We start from the raw sequence: 7,988 nt of genomic DNA, 5'->3' as shown, positions 1-7,988 counted from the left end.
ATGATATACATTGAAAACCTAAAGAGTCCACAGTAAAACTACTAGAAAATACTAGAAACAATTAACCAAATACAGCAAAGTGGCTGGCTACAAAGTCAATGCACTAAAGACAGTAGCATTCCTCTATACAAATAATAAAGTAGAGGAGAGAGAGATTAAGGAGATAATCCCATTTAAAATAGTATCAAAAATATCAAGTACCTACTAATCAACCTTACAAGAGACATGAAGGACCTATATCATGAAAACTTCAAAACACTTCAGAAAGAAATTGAAGAGGATCTAAGAAAATAGAAGAACATTCCATGCTCATGGGTAGGTAGAATCAACATAGTCAAAATGACTAAACTTCTATATAGATTCAATGCAAATCCCTATCCAAATTCAGACATCATTTTTTAAAGACTGAGAAAAATCAATTATAAAATTCATCTGGAACCACAAAAGACTGAGGTTAGCCAAATACATACTGAAAAACAAGATGCTGGGTGGCATCTCTTTACCTAACCTGAAGCTTTACTATAAATCCATAGTGATCAAAACATCATGGTACCAGAACAAAGATAGAGTCTCAGACCAGTGAGTTAGAACAGAATATCCAGAGATAAACCCCCAAATATACAGTCAACTAATATTTGACAAAAGAGCCACGTACTTGAAATGGAACAAAGAGTGTCTCTTCAACAAATGGTGTTGGAACAACTGGATAACCACCTGTAAGAAATTAAAAATTGATCCATACTTCACACCTTACACAAAAGTCAATTCAAAATGGATTAAAGACCTTGAAATCAGACCCAAATCTATAAAGTCTATTGAGTAAAAAATGGACAGAACACTCCAAGACCTATATATCAAACTCTCCAAGACCTATATATCAAAAAAGTCTTTGATGATAGAATGTCAATGGCAAGAACTTTAGCATCAAACCTAAATAAATAGGACTACATCAAACTAAAATTTTCTGCATGGTGAAAGAAACCCAAACTAATACTAGAAGATAATTAATGAAATGGGAAAATTTTTTTTGCATTTAACAAGTCAGATAAAAGGCTGATATCTAGGATACACAAAGCACTCAGAAAGCTGAGCTCCAAAAAATCAAAGAAAGCCATAGAAAAATAAGGAGAAGAAATGAATAGACACTTCTTCAAGGAAGACTGAATGATGGCCAACAGACACATGAAAACATGATCATCTTCACTTATCATTAGAGGAATCCAAATCAAGACAACAAAGAGGTATCACCTTACACCAGTGAAGATGGCTCACATCAAAAAAGGGAATAATCTCTATTGGCAGGGATGTGGTAAGAAAAGAATTCTTATCCACTGCTGGTGTGAATGCTGCCTGGTCCAACCCCTATGGAAAACAGTGTGGAGAGTGCTCAGTAAACTCAGAATTAAGCTGCCATATGACCCAGCAATTACTCTCCTGAGTATCTATCCCCAAGTCGGAAGGACATTCATCCCAAAGTATGTGTGCACTCCACTATTTATCACAGCACTCAGTACAATAACCAAGAGTTGGAACCAACCTCAATGCCCAACAACAGATGAGTGGATGATGAAGATGTGGTATTTATACACAATGGAATGCTATATAGCAGTTCGAAATGATACAATTATGGATTTTTCAGTAACATGGATGGATCAACAAAATAGTATTTTAATGAACTAAGCCAGAAGAGAAGGATAAAAATAGAATGTTAACACTTTTCTGAGGTACTTAGGATATACAACATATTTACATGTAATACTCCAAGAACAAATACAATGGTCTAATAGGGTAGAAACTCCAAGCGCTGTAGTTGTCAGCATTTACCTATTTACCGGGGAACAGAATTCAAAAACAAGAGGAAGAGGAACAACACAAAGCCTCGACTATCCATTATACCATAAAGAAACTAGCAACAACGGAAACAATGGCTATGAACAGGTATGTAATTAGCCTTTTACTACAAAGGACTACAATAATGTCTTAGGGAGCTTATACACAAATACAGGTGAAGAATATGACTGGAAGATAGAATCTTCAGCAGAAGCATTTCCAAGCAATGTGTTTTAATGCCTTAATCTTACTAGTTATAACCTCTCAGCTTCTCTGTCCACAGGAGTTCTTATACAAATGGTAGACACCCTAATTTGACACCTTGGTGCCCAATCATAATAGATACCATATTCAGTTTACATTATGAAAATACCTTAATAAAACACTCCAACTGCTAGAACCACAAAGAAAGACTTCATCATAAGCTCCATTCCTTGAGCTGCACAGTCACCAAGATCTCTAGATACAGAGGTCTGATTTTACTATCCATGACGAAGCAGAAGTCTTCCATACACCACGAAAACACCGAGGGAAGAGTAAATGATCATGCAAAAAGTCTATAGTTAATCCCATGACAGTACACTTCAGGGGGGAAGAAACCCTGTATCTCCTAGGCCAAGGGAATTCCCTCTATAATATCCCCAATATTACTTTGCCTATGCAGGGGGAAAAAGAAAAAAACAGCACAAAACAATAATTTTTCCACATATTTATTTATCGATTGATCAATTTTTTGACGTCTTTATATTAGTGTAGAGATTGAAGTTGATGTCTCCAATATTGTTTTATTTTATCTTATCTTATCTTATCTTATCTTATCTTTCTCTTTCCTTTATGCACTCCGGCATGAGTTGATTTCAGAACCAAGACTATTGTGTGGTGCTTGTCTTTATAGCTGTGGTGCTCACTGGATATTTAATTTGATATTTCTTTCTGTATTGTGGTGGTGTTTCAATTGTCTTTTTCACATCCTCTCTCAAACTGAGGTTGAAATCCTCTGGAAGGACTCTGCCTAATTTCAGCATATTTGACTTTTTTTTTTCTTTTATTTTGTACCCCAATCCATTGTTTTTCTTTCCTTCAAACAAAGCCACATAATTCGATTTATCTAGCTCTGCTTCTTAAATAGAGGGGGAGAAGGGGAGGGTACCAGGACCAAACAGATATATCATCAATAATAGTGAGCTGGACAAAGAGGGGACCACCTACTCTAGCAGTCTGGGTGGGTGATGGTGGGGTATATGGGTTGCAGAAGGGGAACTGGGATGGAAGGAGGACAAATTTGGTGATGGGTATTCCCCTGATTCAATGTTGATATGTACCTAAAATACTACTGTGAAAGATATGTAAGCCATTATGATCAAAATAAAAATTAAAAAAAAAACACTCCAATATACCCTTTACCTCTGATTTATGTCTTCTATTAAGACCTGAAGCATATGGTCATTCAGATCACTGAAACATTCAAATGCGAACCACAGACTTATATTATAGGACCTACTAATCAAACACGCTTAGACAAATCAAATTTCCTTTCTCTCCCTTTTTTTCTCTTTTCTTCCTACATCTATTTTTTATTCTTCCTCTTCTTCCTTCTCCTCATCACTTCAATCTATGTCAAATAAAACCCACCCTGTTAGTTTCTCTTTAGGAAAGGAACTTTGATACATAAAATGCAGGACAATACTACATAGGGTAGCCACGAACATAGGTAGGCCTCATTAACACATTGCTTAGCACTCAAGATGTGAAACCTATGTCTATCCTAAACTGCTCCAGCCATTATCTAACCCTAAAACCTTCATATAGCAAGGCCCAACCCCATCACTGATGAAATGCCTAGAAACTGGGAAAACCTCCCAACTTCAACACACCGATCCAATCTCTTTTGTTTGGTTTATTAATATTTTTGCTTTATTTTACTATATTTACCTATTTTTCTGTTCTCCTCTCTCTTATTTTTTGCTCTCCCTCTTTTTCTTAAGCTACACCTAAACTATCTATCTTAATTCAATCAGTCCTTAAGAGCTCTGACCCATCCTATCAGGGTCAGATCTCAGAACATCTTAAGAATAGATTACCAATATATGTCTTTAGGTGGGCATGTGTACATAAAAAGAGGACTCCTCTATGAGAGCCAAACCCAAATTGTAAACAATCCATGCCTATAGTTTATATAGCTCCTCCTATATACTATCCCTCCTCCCCCCTTTAGAAACCCTATTATCCCTTCATCCCCCATTTCCAATGCGATATCCCGCCTTATTAAAGCTCTACCCTCAGTTCTTAACCCATTAGGTGTCAAGACCGACCTCCTACCCCAATAAGCCATAACCCAGTTCCTAAGCAAAGGGACACCCACTTGTTGGGAGCCAGTGCTTCCTTGCAGAAGCTTGACATGAGCACAGCCATTTTAAACTACAGCAGCCATTATGCTGCAAGCCTGTCCTCTAGTTGAACTGTAACCTGTATACATGTCAGATGGCCATAAAACAATGCAGACCACTAATTGCAAGCCTGAGAAATTCGCTGATAGCATCTAGGTACTCCCTAATGGGATGTTCTGGACAGCTTCAACACAGGAGCTTTTAAGGTTGTACTAGGTACGGGCTAACATGGAATGTTTGGAAAGAATGTAAAGCATTGTACACGTGACCCTCCCTTTGTGATTTCTTACTATATAAGTTTTGTTAGTTCTGAAAATAAATGCCACCTTGATCAGAAGTTTTGCCTTGGTGGTCCCTCTTTCTCTCCCATTCTCTTTACAGGTGAAGGCCCTTTCCACGACCCGCGAATAAACTGAGGCCGCAGGCCGGCACACCCACTCAGCCCCACATCTTATCCCCCAGCAAGAAATTACAACCAACACCCCTGCTGACTCATGCTCTGTGGCCCTCGTTCTCACCCCCTCCCAAATGTGGACTGTTGCTTTATACCAGACTCAGCTCCAGAAAGATTCCCAGTGCAAGAACTCTACCCAAGCCTTTCCTGCTGCAAATCATCTATCAAAATCAACAATATCAGAGTATGTAATGAAAATGTGCCCTGAATTCCACTCCTCACAAGAATATCTCAAAAGACAATGAGGAAGCTTATATTTCCTTTATAAGTTTAAGACCTATATAATTCTACTTCTTAAAGTGTTTATCCCCAAATTCACGGTAGTCTCCTGTATCATTTTGTTCCCTTAATTACTTTTTAAACTCTTTTTTATTTATTTTTCCTTTATATATATATGTGAGTATATATATTTATACATTTTTGTCTTATTTTTTGTTTTATTCTCTTCCTTAATTTCACTTGTTTAGGTTCTGCTTGGTACATAAACCTACAAGAAAAAGTCTTGCCTGGGATAATAGCTCAGGTCAAAACCAGGACACAGAGATGATGGATCCTGACACTCTCACCCCCAAATGCACCAGCAATATAATATAGCACCATTTCTTCTTGCAAAGGCATACTAAAAAGGGGGGAAATTATGTATATAAAGAAGCTCTTATCAATGAGGGATGAGAACTTATACATTTTACAATACAGGGGCACCTCCCATCTTGAACATATGTCATGTGGATCCAACTTAGACTCCAAGGGAATAGACAGTGACCTTCCAACCCCAAACCCCAGATCCCAGACATAGAACCCACACAGTTCTCTGCAACAGCTCCTAGAACCAAAGTTTCTCTGGGACATTCTTAATACTGCTCTGACACCAACATGTGCCAGTATTGATACAACATCCTGATAATGAGGAAATGGCAACAACTTGATCTAAGAGCAGCTTTTCTTACCTCACCACTTAACGACAAGATGAAATCAGAAGACATGTTATCCTTTGATCTGTACAAAATCTAACATTGCTATCTACAGAAGACCGCCTATGACAACAATGACTGGGCAGAACTGATCCTGAGACAATAAAAAAAGAACCTAGTCTAGGCTTGTGCTATGATCTGTACAACAACAAGATCTCTAATTCCAGAGGTCTGACTGAGACAACAGCAAGATGAGCAGATGTTCTGGAAACATAACGAAAGACTCTATCTTAGATTTCGTCCTAGGATCGGTGCAAAAACCAAGACCACCAACTTACAGAAGACTGGTTAAAACAACAGTGATTAAACGTAACTTCTAGAACCATAAAGAAAGACTCAATCCTATGACCTGTGCAAAAACCAAGATCTCTAGCTACAGAGGCCTGATTTTATCATCCACGATGGAGCGAACAGTTTCCAGACACCACAAAAGTACCTAGAGGAGAGTAAAATAACATGTACGAAGCTGAAGTTATTCCCATGACAGTATAATTCTAGGGCAGAGAAGCCCTGTATCTCTTAGGCTAAGGGAATTCGTTTCTAATCTCCCCAATATTTACTTGCCTATGCAAAAAAAATACACAAAATAATTTATTTTTGGTTTTGTTATTGTTGTTTTGATTTTTTGGTTTGTTTTTTTTTTGTTTTGTGCTTTTTTTGTTTTTATTTCAGGATCGTGGTTATTGTGTGGTTGTTGCCTTTATTGCTGTGGTGCTTTTCAGGTTTTTTGTTTGATTTTTTAGTATTGTTATGTTTTTCTTCCTTTTCCCTTTCTTCTCTTAAATTGATATTTATAATCTCTAAAGGGACTCTTCGCCGTTTTTTGCTTGTTTGACTTTTGCCCCATTTTATCTTTTTTCCTTTCTTCAAACAGAACCACATAACTTGGATCATCTTGTTCTGCCTCACAAATTAAGAGGGAAATAATGGAGGGTCCCAAGACCAAACAGTCGTATGAACATTAAGCAGAAATAAAAAATGATCAGGCTTAAACACCAAATCCAAAGCCAAAGACAACAGAATCAATACCCAATCTACAACAATCTAGACACAGAGGGGACCACTTATACTATCAGCCCAGAGGGTAAAGGAGGGGGATATGGGATGCATGCTGGGAACAGGGGTGTAGGGAGGACAATGTTGGTGGTGGGAATATCTCTGATTCAATGTCACTATGCCTAAAATATTAATATGAAAGATTTGTAATCCACTGTGGTGAAAATAAAAATTATTATTAAAAAAAGAAAGGGGAGGATGCTAAAATATAATCTATGTGGTAGTGGATTAAAGATATCAGTACAAACTTATATTCATTTATTAATTTAGTTTTGAGGCCACACTCAGCTGTGTTCAAATCTTACTCCTGATTCTCTGCTCAGAGATCACGCCTGGGCAGGGCTCAGTGACACGTGAGGTTCAGGAAATTGAGCTCAGGTCAGACACATGCAAGAAATTAGCTTAATACAGTAAATAGAATCTTAGAAATATATATATATATATATATATATTGCTCACTTCTGAAGCACATATACTAAAATTGGAACAATACAGAAAAGATTAGCATGCCCCTGTGCAAGGAAGACACGCAAATTCGTGAAGCATTCCATATTTTTAAATAAAAAGAAAAAAATATATATAGATATGGAAATACATAAGTATTTTATTGTTTGTACAACTGAGATGACATAGAAGTTAGAATATCCCAGTAGCAATGAACAAACCTAGCTCCCAGAACTTGGTTTCTAATACCATTGTCAATAATTGAAACCAGCAATCCTTGGATAAATGGTTTATTTTAGAACTGAGACAGAAAATATACAGAATAAGACCAGAGTAACTTATAACAAAGTAGGGAGGTGCCCAAACATATCTACACACACACACACACACACACACACACACACACACACACACACAAACATTCACAAATGTAGGTTTGTTCAAAGGCTCATAGAAATCATAAGCAAGAATTGACTAAATGTGGAACCATTTTAGTAAGAAAAGAATAAAATATTGTTGGTTAAACCCCAAGTAAAAAATATCCACAAACCCAAACTAAAGCAGATCAGTGACTGAATAAATAATTGGTGGAGAAGAGAGAAATCTCACAAGAAGGATTATAAATATTTCATATACGCTCTTCTCACACATCTTTATGTCTGAACTATGTATCATGATTTCTGGAAAAATAGTGCACTATGGAAATCCAGTGACTAAGATGTAACTTTATGGCCAATTAATCTGAAAAATGCTACCTGAATTAAGGTGATCCAGATAAGAAAAACAGCTAAATGTGCTACAATATTATATACTTTTGGCTTAATGTGGTGAAAACAGATGTTTACT

General features: G+C 36.9%; 1 non-coding gene across 1 annotated transcript; it reads left to right on the top strand.

Annotated features, from left to right (window-relative positions):
- Positions 1-7,149: 7,149 nt before the first annotated feature.
- Positions 7,150-7,255, top strand: LOC126027356 (U6 spliceosomal RNA). Its single transcript, XR_007502250.1, has one exon. It is a non-coding gene; the product is annotated as a U6 spliceosomal RNA (small nuclear RNA).
- The last annotated feature ends 733 nt before the right edge of the window (positions 7,256-7,988 follow it).

This window comes from Suncus etruscus, chromosome 1 (assembly GCF_024139225.1).
Source record: "Suncus etruscus isolate mSunEtr1 chromosome 1, mSunEtr1.pri.cur, whole genome shotgun sequence".
In the NCBI taxonomy this organism is placed as follows: domain Eukaryota; kingdom Metazoa; phylum Chordata; class Mammalia; order Eulipotyphla; family Soricidae; genus Suncus; species Suncus etruscus.
This window is presented reverse-complemented; position numbering and strand designations above follow the sequence as displayed.